Genomic DNA, 13,409 nt, shown 5'->3' with positions numbered 1-13,409 from the left:
GATCGCACCCTGGACCAAAGGCAGGTGCTAAACTGCTGCGCCACCCAGGGATCCCCTAAATGAAACCTTTAAAACAAACAAACAAACAAACAAACAAAACTAAGGTATCTTAGAAAGCAAAGAACAAGAATTGACTCTTAACTAGTCATTTCTGTATACTGAACTCAGATGACTTTCTTCACATGAGCTTGGTGACACTTTGGCCATAATAAGCAGTATAGTTCTTTCCATCTTACCAAAAGTTTAAAATTTTTCTAAAAACTATTTAAGAGTAATAGAATTCTGTATAAACTAAATCAAAATAACTGTAGGGCGAGCATCTCCTATACTCAAGGGACTTCACTACTGTTCTGAGTTTATATTCTCGCTAGGGAGGCAAGACTTGTTAATACACAAAGTAAAATAGCAAGGAGAGACTTAAACCACAGATCAAGGCTATGGTAGAGGAGATGAGTTACACAAACATAGTAGTGATGCGAGGACTATATATAGAAATGATATTAATAGCTGCTGCCACTTTTTGTGTGCTTACAAAGTTCTAAGCATGATGCTCTGTTTTAAATGGAATTATCTCATTTAATCCCTAAAGCTATGAGACACAGTAATAATAGCTAACATTTGAGCTCTCTCTAGGTTCCAGGCACTGTTGTTTTCAATGGATTTTTAAAAAAATATTTTATTATTTATTCATGAGAATACACAGAGAGGAGACAGAGAGAGAGGCAGAGACACAGGCAGAAGGAGAAGCAGGCTCCATGCAGGGAACCCCACGTGGGACTCCATCCAGGGTCTCCAGGGTCACACCCTGGGATGAAGGCAGGCGCTAAACCGCTGAGCCACCCGGGCTGCCCTCAATGGATTTTTTTTACTTCATTCTTGCCAAGACCTCTTTAGTAGGTATAATCAACCCCATATTCCAGATTAGAAAACTGAGGTTTAGCAAGATTAAGTTTGTTGCCAAAGGTTTTCCAGGTGCTATATGATGATGTCATTATTTAAATCCAGGCCATCACTCCGAATTACAGTGCTCTCCTCCTTCATAATACCAGGTACGTATTATTATCAAATACATTTTGCAGTGGAGGAAACTAATGCTCAGAAAAGTGGAGCCATGAACGTGTACAAAAGCCGAAATATAGAAACTTAACTATAACACATCTTAAATGATCAGAAGCATGAATGGCAGAGATTTTCTATTTTATCAATGTCATCCAGCTGACCCTGCACTTGAATTGCTAGATAAGTAAACTAGTGGCAAATGGGGCAGACCAGATTCCGATTTTTAAAATCTTTATCATTCACTCACACCAGGCGCTAGAGAGCAAGGATGTGACAGGTATGCCTCATACACTTGTGAGTTAACAGTTTGGGGGCTTTCTCCTTCTGCCAATAGATGAACGTTTATCTTTTTTTCATGTTTCTTTTTGTTTTTGTTTCTGTTTTTTTTTTTTTTAAGATTTTATTCATGAGAGACAGAGAGAGAGAGAGAGGCAGAGACACAGGCAGAGGGAGAAGCAGGCTCCATGCTGAGCAGAGAGCCTGATGTGGAACTCAATCCCAGGACCCCAGGATCACACCCTCAGCCGAAGGCAGACACTCAACCACTGAGCCACCCAGGAGTTCCTTTTTTTTTTTTTTTTTCATGTTTCTAAATAAATAGGGTTCATAACTTTCTCTGAAAGTACTGTGTCAATAAGATTAATATTAAACATCAAATTTACCTTCATGCTTCCTATTGAGTTCTCTTCCAAGTTTGTTTGCCCATCACTGTGAGAGTAGAAACACTATTGCTCACATGGTCTGTTTACCACTTAGCACATGGTGGGTGTTTAATTAGTGTTAAAAGAGTAATCATCATATACAGAAGGTGAAAGAAAAAGTTATGTGTTTTTCATGAAAGAGTGTGACAATTATTTTCCTTTTGAAAATATGTTCAACCTCAGTGTGATTTCTCATTTATATATAACCTTGTCTTTTCTATGCCACATCAGCAATAGGAGAAAAAGAAACTTTGTGATAGTCAAAAAGCTATTTAGCTCACATCTTTTCTATTTTGGTCATTCATTTACTCATTCATCCAACAAATAATCTAGGCCCACTATGTGCTAGATACTGTGGGTATTACTGCAATTCTACTTGAATCCTGAGAATTACTTTTAGTTCAAACCTTGATTTCCTTCTGAGACATCCAAATGGTAGCTGTTTGCCAGAATGAGGCTCTGAGTATGGAGAACAAGCTTGTTGCCTGGCACTGGCTTTGGAAATACAAGATCTTGGTGAAGGTCTTCCCTCGCCGGGCCCTGAAGCCCTTCTTGGAGGATTCCAAGTACTAAAACCTGCTGCTTCTTTTTGTGGGTGACAACCCACTGCTGGTAAGTGAAGAGCCCAAGGTCAAGTTCCAGATAGTTCTGCTGTTCTCTATTGCTCCTCATTGCTGGCTAATATCCCATTCCTGGGCCAGGTCCCATCTGCTGTTATGGACTAGACATGATTTGCCATGAATGTAGCAACTGCTTCAACATCAGAATGGATATTGGCTGGAAATACTGCACCACCACTCTGGTGCCCTCCCACATACTCTGCTTCTGGGCTCCAGTGCTAATATCTGCACCCGAAAGCCCTGAGCCCTTTGGAGGTGCAATCCACTCTGCTAGACTGTTGACACTCATCCTCATTCAGTCTTTCCAAAAATTTAATGAGATACACTGCTACTATCCTCATTTTACAAACAAGAAAACTATATAAAAAGCAAGACTCACACACAGATTGTCGAGGTCCAGGCACGAAACATGTCATCACTAAACTGCCAAGAGTCACCCTCTGAGCGAGATGGCTCTTTTGGCCAATAATAATAGTCAATAGTAACAGTAAGGGCAGACAACAATGATAATGACTCTGTGGTAGAAGCCTAGCTGTCCCTGACTGTTGAAGCTCCCTTTCTTTTATAATAAAATCCTTAATTTTAGCCAGGAGAATGGCTACCAATAAGAAAGAATACATTTTTCAGGGCTTCTTGCAATTCTCTACAGCTGTGTGATTAGCTCTGGCCAATGAAATGACACCAAAGTGAAGCAGAAACTTTATAAAAATGCTTTGAACTTTACATAAGAAATACATTTTGTATTACAGTATGTTGTTGGGTTTTTTTTTGCTATGTTATATATATCACATAGACACCCATACATATTTCTGAAACAAAAGTTTCATGTAAGAAATATTTAACCTTTACTGTCTAGTAAATACTCTGATATCATCTATTTTCTTTAGTTTTTTTTTTTAAATGAAGCACTGTTTTCTAGCATTGCATCACTTTTTTTTAAGATTTATTTTTATTTATTTATGATAGACATAGAGAGAGAGAGAGAGACAGAGACAGAGACACAGGCAGAGGGAGAAGCAGGTTCCATGCAGGTAGCTCAACGTGGGACTCGATCCTGGGACCCCAGGATTGTGCCCTGGGCCAAAGGCAGGCGCAAAACTGCCGAGCCACCCAGGGATCCCCTATTTTCTTTAGTTTTTAAAAGTTATCCATTATATTGATTTTATGACCCACTAGTGAGTCGTGACCCACAGTTCAAAAAACATTGCTCTACAAGACAATGTGTATGTGCTTCTCTTTCTCTTTTTATTTGTCCATTCTACCATCCTGATGCCTGAAACACAGATGCCTCCACTTTGGACTGTGAGATCAAGGCCACACACAAAGGAGTATCAAGATGAAAGACTACTGGATCTCTGATGTTATAAAATGTCATAAGAGCCCTAAATTACCGATGTGGGCTTTTACGTGAGAGACACACGAGCTTCTATCCTATTTAAGCCATCGTTATTTTGAATCTTTTATCCCTCATGGCCAAAACTAATCCTAACCCATTGTGGTAATGAATTGAGTGTTGGCTTTCAGACTCATTTCTCTCTGTTTCCCCACCTTGCTTTTTATTACAAAGGGGCTGGGTTCAGACAGTGGGGCACGCTGATGAGAGACAAGAGGGCAGAGGGAAAATAAGCTAAGGTATTTCTGCTCCTTTCTCTGCCTTAGATGGAGTCTTCTCCAGGAATAGCTGTGCCTCCTCCATAGTTCCAGTTCCTGCTGGATGTGGTTTCGTCTTCTGTCGGGTGACCTCACTCTTGGACTCCGGTAACACTGTCCTCTCCCATTATCTCTGTGGCAGCTCCCTGTGGTGTAGTTGATCTTTGGATTTCCTCACCTTCCTCTTTAGCTAAGTTCCTACACTAAATCTTTATTTTAAGGACCTGAAATAGTTGCAGCCTTCCTGACTGGCCCCTGACTCACTCACTAACATATCATACAAAGTACTTCAGGTAAAATTTCCCATTTCCCCCACGCCCTCTAAGATAGGTGTTATTTACCCCATCCCACTCCCACTGTCCCCTTGCAAGTGATGAAACTAAGGCCCAGAAACATTATATGATCTGCCAATGTCACATGGTAACATGGGGAGGGGTGTCCAAGTCCAAAGCCACTACCTACATTTCCAACATTCAACCAGCTTGATACTGGTCTGGATTTTTCTGAATTTCAAAAAGTAATCACATTGTATCATGTTAGTTTTCAAGGTCTAGACACAAAAGCTATTTGGATGTCATCATTCCATGATACCCAAGTAGGCGGTCTCCATTCACCAAGCATCTCCACAAAGCAGGCCCAAGTCCTTTAACTTCTCTCTGTCTTAGAAAAAGGTTCCAGCCTTCCTCAAAGTCACTTCCCACCTTGGGTTAGGGGAGTGCTCTCTGTCCTTTCACATCAAAGTCTTAATTACTATTCAAGGGCTGCATTTACTCCTTCATAAAATGTTTATTGAGGGCTTAGTATGTGCCCAAGGGCTAGGGTCTGGGGCAGAGCAAACCTGAATGAGACTCTGAATGAGACTCAGTTCCTGACTTAAAGAGCTCATTGTCTAGGAGGAAAGACAGGTTTATAAAATAATGAAAGCAGACATATAAGAAATTTTTTAGTGAGATCCAGCACAATAGCAGCATAGTGGAGGTGTGGATCTTGAGCTGATTCTTGAAGAATAAGAAGGAGTTTGAGAGGGGAAGGAGATTGAAGGAGCATTTCTGGCTAAAGGAACCAACATAGGCAGAGGTTCAAAGGCATGAACGATTCCATCTGCATCAAATATGTGTACATAGGAACACTGCAATATGAACCTTGGTATTTTATATTTGCCCAAATGTATGAATGTATGTGTGTGTGTGTGCATGTGAAATTTATATTTATACATGTCCTACATTTAGACACTACATACCTATATTTTATATAGACATTACATATTGTATGTTTGTGTGTAAATATATACAGATATGTATACATTTAATATTTGTACTATATATGTAAATATAGACATATATATCTTTTTGCCATTATATTAACCTAACACTGCATAAAAGAATAAAGACAAACAGAATAATTAATGTATTATCAAAATAAGGAAATCTAATTGCCTAGATTATATCTGTAACTGTATTCACTGCACTGATAAATGCCCAAGGAAAAACGATTGACATATAAACCACAGACACATAGCTTTGTACAAGGACATTCCTTCATAGGGAAAAGCTTAAATGGATCTTGTAGGCTCAAGTTCCTTTCTCGAAGACTATTAAAGAACATGTCCTATACTTGTTATATTTCAGCTGAAAGTAAGATGTGAGTAATAAAGGATATTTTTGACTGGGCTGGAGTTAATTCACATTTATCAGTTTGCAAAATGACAGGCTGTCCAAAATTCTTTTTTGCTCGGGGCAGTATGCCTCCCGGGGGGGAAAAAAGGAATTAACTTAATACAATACTGCCCAGAATTCTCTAAGAACCTTTTGCTAACCTACTGAATTCCCGCCTGATGCTTACCTGATCTGCCATTATTGGCAGTGTTTCAGGAGGGGGCTTCACATGCTGCCCTCCCATTAGCTGAGCTGGCCTCTGGAGAGACCAGGACATCAACAACACTGGGGTAGCTTTGGCATTACACCATTTTTTACATATTGTCTTACCTCTTTGATTAGCTTCTAAGTTTCCAAGGACAAGCAACCTCTCATAAACTCAGTTCTTTAGGAACAATTATATTGTTTTCTAAAGAAATCTCTCCCAGTGGGTTTCCCCTCTTGGTTTCTCAGTTTTCTTTTGCCATTTTGGTCTCAGGAAGGGGAATATATAAATCACCCTGGGGAGGAGAAGAAAATGATGTATGTGAAGACTATTTTAGAGAGGAGGAAAAGGGATAGAGTCCTTTTGATACCAAGAGGTGGAAATGCCTTGGAGGAGAGGAAAGAAGAGTTAGGAGGGGAGGTGAGACATGTATGTCTGGCTATCATCTCTGGCCTAAAACCCCAGTGGGGGAGGTTGGAGAAATAACTAGAGAATAAGCTGATGGGTTTAACCCAATCAGCTCTGCGTTGATCACAGTACCAGCAGGCCGCAAGTTGGAGATAGTGGAGAGGTATAGGAAGGTGGAAGAAGACAGATGCCCTTAGTTTCATAAAAAGTCCAGGTTGAAAAAAAAAAAAAAAAAAAAAAGAAGCCCAGGTTGCAAAGGAGAGAATTCCTAGGTTTGCTGTAGATACACAAAAGGCTGTGGAAGACAGTAGGAGCATGAGCCACGTCTGCCAAAGGAGATTGTAGGATGGACCTGCCACTAGGAACCAGAAAGCCCATGGTTCTGGCTGTGTAAAATTCCTAATGACTAGATTGGGGCAGAAAGTCCCAAGAAGGTGAAAATGGGCCACCTGATAGAGCTGCCAACAAGATGTCACCAGCACCAGAGACATGAATATGTGAGGACAACAGCAGCTGAGGACATTATAGATGTCTCTTTAGCTGCAAACAGTAGCAGTGGGTGCCAGCTGAATGACAGAGCAACCACACTGTATCAAAGGATGACAGAGATCCGGACGACAGGATAGGTACAGGAGTACCTCTATCACTAGAGGAATAGGCAAATCTTCCAAAAAAGACTAACCTTGAGAAAAGGGAGAGAGGAGGACACCCCAGAAAGATGAGCAGAGCAAGTTTAAACCAAAGAAACACATTTTTTAAAAAATATTTTATTTATTTATGCATGAGAGAGAGAGGCAGAGACACAGGCAGAGGGAGAAGCAGGCTCCATGCAGGGAGCCCGACATGGGACTCCATCCTGCGTCTCCAGGATCCCACCCTGGGCCGAAGGTGGCGCTAAACCTCTGAGCCACCAGGGCTACCCAAAGAAACAAATTTAACTGAAAAATACTCTTGATTGATGCACTTAAGCATATTTTTCCTCTTGCCTAATGGGATGGAGGCTACTGAGGAATTTTAAATTCATCAGAGACAATCAAAACATTACAGGTTTCTCATATATTCTGAGTTTTGTGCTGTGAAATATTTGAATTGGCTACACTTACTAGTGGGGATGGGCTCAGAGGACCTTACACATACTAGGCATACAATAATATTTTAGTAATTGACTTGAGTGGCTACATAGGAATCCAAAATTCATTTTGCCCAAGTAATTGTTAGATGTATTATCAGATTTACTATCCATAGCTAATGGAAGTTTCCATAGCTTCTTAATTAACCAAATTTTAATGTCTGAAGATAATGAATTATTGCTTATGTCTATACTTGAACCTACAAGTAAACAAATTCTGCATTTTCTTATGTATCAATTCCATTTCAAAGATTTACCTTACTTGTGTTTACTGCACTTGTCAACTCCCAGCCACTACCTGATATATAGAGACTTGGACAAGAAGGAGAAAAAACAATTTGTTTTTGTAATCTGAAAATATCCTTAAGATGTGTCTCTGTCATGAACAGACCACCTTCATCTGCCAGCTAGTTACTTATCCACACCAACCAGCCTGAAGTATTAAAGTTAAGTACTTTTTACCATAACCATCAGTTGTAGCAAAATTATCACACATAAGCCACTTCACAGTTCATGGAAATCTTCTAACATTTCATCTCTTCTAATTTCAACAACTCCAAATCTCTCTATAGTCATTCTAATCAAGCCTTAGTAGCCACTATTAGACTGATAATGCTCTTGTCAAGGTGGTCAGTGGCCATCTTACAAAATCCAGTGATGAGCACTCAGTCCTTATCTTACTGACCTCTTAGCACGACTTGCAACACTTTCTGAAAGCATCTTCTTCACTTTGTTTTGGGTCATCTGTATCTTCCTAGTTTAGTGATACTCCTATCAGTATCTTTTACTTTTTGAAAGGAAGGGTTGAAGGCTCCACATTTCAGTCCTTGGCTTCTCTTTCTTTTCACTTGCTCAAGGAGCATATTCAGTACTAGGTCTTTTGATAGCATGCTGACAAGTTCCAAATTCATTTTTCCAGTTCTATCCTCTTCAGTCTTGAATATCTAAGATTACCTGGCATTTCTGCTTGGGTGTTCAAAAACGCATCACAAACTTAACATGTCTACCTTTGCCAGGGCCCCCCCACCCCATGTGTATTTTTCAGTTTCCTTCCTGCCTTTCTAGTTTTTTGCTAAATGACTATCTTAACTCTACTTCTTTTATAAGCCCTGATTTTGTAGGTTTTTAAAAAAATATTTATTTATTTATTCATGAGAGAACAGAGAGAGAGAGAGAGAGAGGCAGAGACACAGGCAGAGGGAGAAGCAGGCTCTTTGCCAGAGCCTGATGGGGGACTCGATCCTGGATCCCTGGATCACGACCTGAGCCAAAGTCAGCTGCCCAAATGCTGAGCCACCCAGGTGTCCCAGAGCCCTGATTTTGGCTTAGCCACAGATCTGACTCTCACCTTAAATTGACCTGTGATCCTGTCCCTGCTTCAAGCTGTTCTAAAACTGAGTCTTGCTTTGCCCATTGGCATCCACGTTCTGCCCTGTATTTGTTCCTTTGTCTTGGTGAGTAGCTTCACCTTTCCTCAACCCACCAGCTCTTTGCCCTCTGTCCAAGGCTCTGGTTGTCAGTAATTCTAGTGTTACTATCTATCTGACAGCTTACTATTAATGAAAACCTAATGCTTTTTAATAACCAATAAATCTTGGTTTCCTTATACTTTTTCCTTTAACAGGAACAAGGAGGGTTAGTCACATGGCCCATAGAGGGCACATCATCAGAGCATCATCAGAGAAAGTTTATTAAATATTCAATTGCATATTACCTTGTTCTTGTCTTTTAGATTATTATAACCAGGAATGGCTGAGAGGTTCATCTCCATTACCATTTACAGTTGATTGATATTAGCTGCCTGGGGTGTGTTTGGGAAGGATTTTAAAGTCAGTAAATTCAACAGAAAAGAATGCTATGATCAAATGGTAATGCTTACCATCTCCACTGTATCAGGGCAACTTATTCCATTTGCCATCTATGTACAATATAAGATATGATTCTCTTTTTCAAACTCTTTCTATTCATCCACTACTAGAAATAATCATTAATATAATTAATAATTATCAATTATATTATTATTAATTAATAATAGTTCATTGACAACTGATTCATATAGCACAGCTAATAAATACCATTTCTAGAATAATTCACACTTTGCCCAACAATATACCAAGAATTTGGCTTCACTAACTCATTTAAATCCTTACAATCACTCCTTAAGCATTACTATCATTTCCATCTACACATAAGGACACTGAGAGTTAGAGATACAAAATAATGGGTATAAGTACTCTTCACTAGTAAGTGATAGAATTATTTAAACCAAAGTTTATCTGCCTCCAAAGCCATGTTCTTAAAGACTTCGCTAGACTATCAATGTAACATTTCTTTAGATTTTTAAAAGAATTTGATGTGCAATGTACTTGAAGTGCCCAAATCTTTTTTTCCGTTTTATTGAAATATAATTGACATAGCATTGTCCATGTTTAAGGTGTACAACATAATGATTTGACTTAAGTATATTGTGAAATGATCACCACAATAAGCTTAGTTAATATGCATCATCTCATTTTGGGCACAGAAAAAGAAATTTTTCCTTGTCCTGAGAACCCTTAGGATTTACTCTCTTGACTTTCATGTTTACCATACAGCAGTGTTAACATTACATGCCTAGGGCTTATTTATTGTATAATTGGAATTTTTGGCCACTTTCCACCAATTCACCTCAAGTAACCATTGATCTGATCTTTTTGTATGAGTTTGTTTCTTTGTTTAAAGTTTTACTCTAAACATTTACTCATAAAAGTAAGGTCATACAGTATTTGCCTTTCTTTGTTTGACTTATTTCACTTAGCAACCCGCCCTCAAGATCCATCCCTGCTGTCATAAATGGCAGGGTTTTCTCCTTTTCAATGGCTGAGTTATATCTATCTCTCTATCATTTATCTATCTCTCTATCTATAATGGATATAGAATATATATATTCTTTATCCATTTAATCCCCTGATAGACACCTAGGTGGTTTCCATGTCTTGGATATTGTAAATAATGCTGCTATGAACATGTGGATGCACATATCTTTTCAATATAGTGTTTTTGTTTCCTTCAGGAAGGAAGGAATTAGAAATGAAATTGCTGGATAATATAGGTTAGTTCCATTTTTAATTTTTTGAGGAACCTCTATATAAACTGCCCAAATCTTAAGTGTACAACTCAATAAATTTTTTACAAACACTCTCATGTAGCCACCATCCGTGTCAAGATCTAGAACATTTCCAACACTCCAGGAGGCTCCCTCCTGCTCTTTCCCAGTTTCTGCTCCTCCCCAGCAGCAGCAATTCTTACTTCTATCACCATGAATTAGTTTTGTCTGCTTTTGAACTTCACATAAATGGAATCATACTGTCTACAGTCTTTGTGTTATATTTTGAAAGCTAATCATTATATATGTCAGATTTATCTGTGGTGAACAGACCCTACAGAGACTCCCAATAATCCCTACCTAAATCTTGTGCCAAAGAGATTTCTAAACACAGAGATCATTCTGGCTGGCACAAGCAGCGTTGTGACATTGGACTTCAGTCTTGAATGCCAAGAAAGGTCTGGAGGGGCAGATCAGGGCAAGACAACTTGATTTTGGCAGGGCAGGCCAGTTGGTCAAGGCACTACATAGCCACAGTTCTGGCTGAGGTGCAGAAAGCAGCATATGAGTCTGGAGATAGATCCCCTTGTTCCTAGAGATGTGGCTAATGACATACTGGAGGGAGCAGGTCTACTTAATATTCCATAGAGAGCCTCTCTCCTCCAGCTGTTGCAGTGATTACAGTTTCTAGTCTTTAGAATCCAGCATTTTTTTCATTAATTTTTATTTGTGAGATTTTAGGGTGCTTTTTGGCCAGTGTTCAGTTATATTTATCTTCTTGTCCTTCTTGTCCAGAACACAATGTTTTCTAAGAAATTACCATTATTCTGGTATCCACTAAAGACATTTCAGTCCTATCCAGCCAAGAAGGAAACCTCCTAAGCATATTCTCTGCCTACGAGTTTCCCTCATACTCTTAGCCTTCTGCCTTCACAAATTTCCTCCCAGATTCATTTATTTCTGAGTGGCATGCATAGTTATCAATAAATATTGTCTTAAAAATAGATTTCTGTATTTCCTAGGAGTGACTTGGGACTGAGATGCAGCATCAAAGGTATGTTTTCAGCACAATCTACTACTGAGGGAACTATGATACATACCAAACTTTTCAGAAATCCAAGGGGGAAAAAAAATCTTCCTAATGGCAAAACTGACTTATAATAGCAGAAATAATAAAAAATATGTTGAGAAATATCTTTGCATTCATCAACAGTTTAGTCAAGTATTCTCTTTTTTTAATTTTTTTAAGTTTTTATTGATTTAGAGAGAAAGAGAGAAAGAAGGAGTCGGCGGGGGGGGGGGGGGGGGGAGCCAGAGGGAGACGGAGAATCTCAAGCAGACTCCTTGCTGAGCACAGAGCCCGACATGAGGCTCCATCTCACAACCCTGAGATCATGACCTGAGTGAAACCAAAAATTGGACACTTAACTGAGCCACCCAGGCTCCCATAATCAAGTATCTTCTAATTTATCCTAGTCCTAAGATGGTTAGAATGCTCACATCAAGTCCAATGGAGAACTGGATTGAGTTGGGCAAATACTAACTTTCTGAAGAAAGAAAATTTTAGAAAAAAATAGCAAAAGTTAGAAGGGAATAGAACTAAGTTTTCTGGTCCAGATATGATGTATCAGATGCTGCTTTTAGCATATTTGCATGTGTGTGGGGGCCTGAACTTTCTGTGGGTTATAGGTACTTGCTACCTTACTTATATAAATGTACAATAGTCATATGATAGCATGTGGTACACTTTTATGCCTCTCCATGCCTAGCTCTCTTTCCTGTTCTCCTCCCTTCTCCACTGCCTTGAGCCCACCTCCTTCCTTGGATCTTAAGCTCCTAGTTCTATAACCTGCATGCTGACTCTCTTCACTAATCCCTTCTTCCTTCCCTGCTTCACTACCTGCTTTACCTCAATCAGACTCCTGAAAGGAATTTATGTATTTGATGGCTTCAGTGTGAGTTGCTAGTTCTTGCTTCAGCCAGGCCTGGGGTAGGAGTTTAAGGGCTGTGCACTGTGAAGGAGAAGTTACTTTTACCCTTAAAATGTGGACAGATAGACTGACTTAAAGACTCATTTCTATCAGACGTATCTGATCATCAGTTTGAGAAAGTTAAAAGGAAAAATAATTAGGAAAAAAATAAACCTTGAAAGACAGCCAGAGCAAGTAGATGACATTCAACTTTGAATATTATAAGCCTACTTTGTCAGCAATCCCTTGTTTTTCTGTCACTCATCCCAACTTCCCAGCTATCCTAGGGTCAATCCCATGGGTAGACTCTTGAGCTCTTAACTTCACTTTTTATAATGCCACGAAAAATACTCCTATCTTGGGACACCTGGGTAGTTCAGTGGTTGAGCGTCTGCCTTCAGCTCAGGTTGTGATCCCGGGGTCCTGGAATTGAGTCCTACATCAGGTTCCCCGAGGGGGTCTGCTTCTCCCTCTGTCTATGTCTCTGCTTCTCTGTGTGTGTGTCTCATGAATAAATAAATAAAATATTTCTTAAAAAAAGAAAGAAAAGGGATCCCTGGGTGGCTCAGTGGTTTAGCACCTGCCTTCAGCCCCGGGCATGATCCTGGAGACCTGGGATCGAGTCCCATGTCGGGCTCCCTGCATGGAGCCTTCTTCTCCTTCTGCCTGTGTCTCTGCCTCTCTCTCTGTGTCTCTCATGAATAAATAAATAAAAATCTTAAAAAAAAAAAAAGAGAAAGAAAAGTACTCCTGTCTTGCCATCAGTCTTCTGCTACAGCTAGACTCTTAGATTTAACTGTCTCTTGAATAGTCATGCATGTTCCAACTCTGTTTTTATTCGCATCTTCCTGGGATTCCCTCTTTCCTCTCCCTCTTCTCCATCTCTCCAAATCCTTTCCATTTTTAAATACTTATTTGAATCCAAGT

This window comes from Canis aureus, chromosome 3, assembly GCF_053574225.1.
Source record: "Canis aureus isolate CA01 chromosome 3, VMU_Caureus_v.1.0, whole genome shotgun sequence".
Lineage (NCBI taxonomy): Eukaryota > Metazoa > Chordata > Mammalia > Carnivora > Canidae > Canis > Canis aureus.
Note: the sequence above shows the minus strand (reverse complement) of the source record.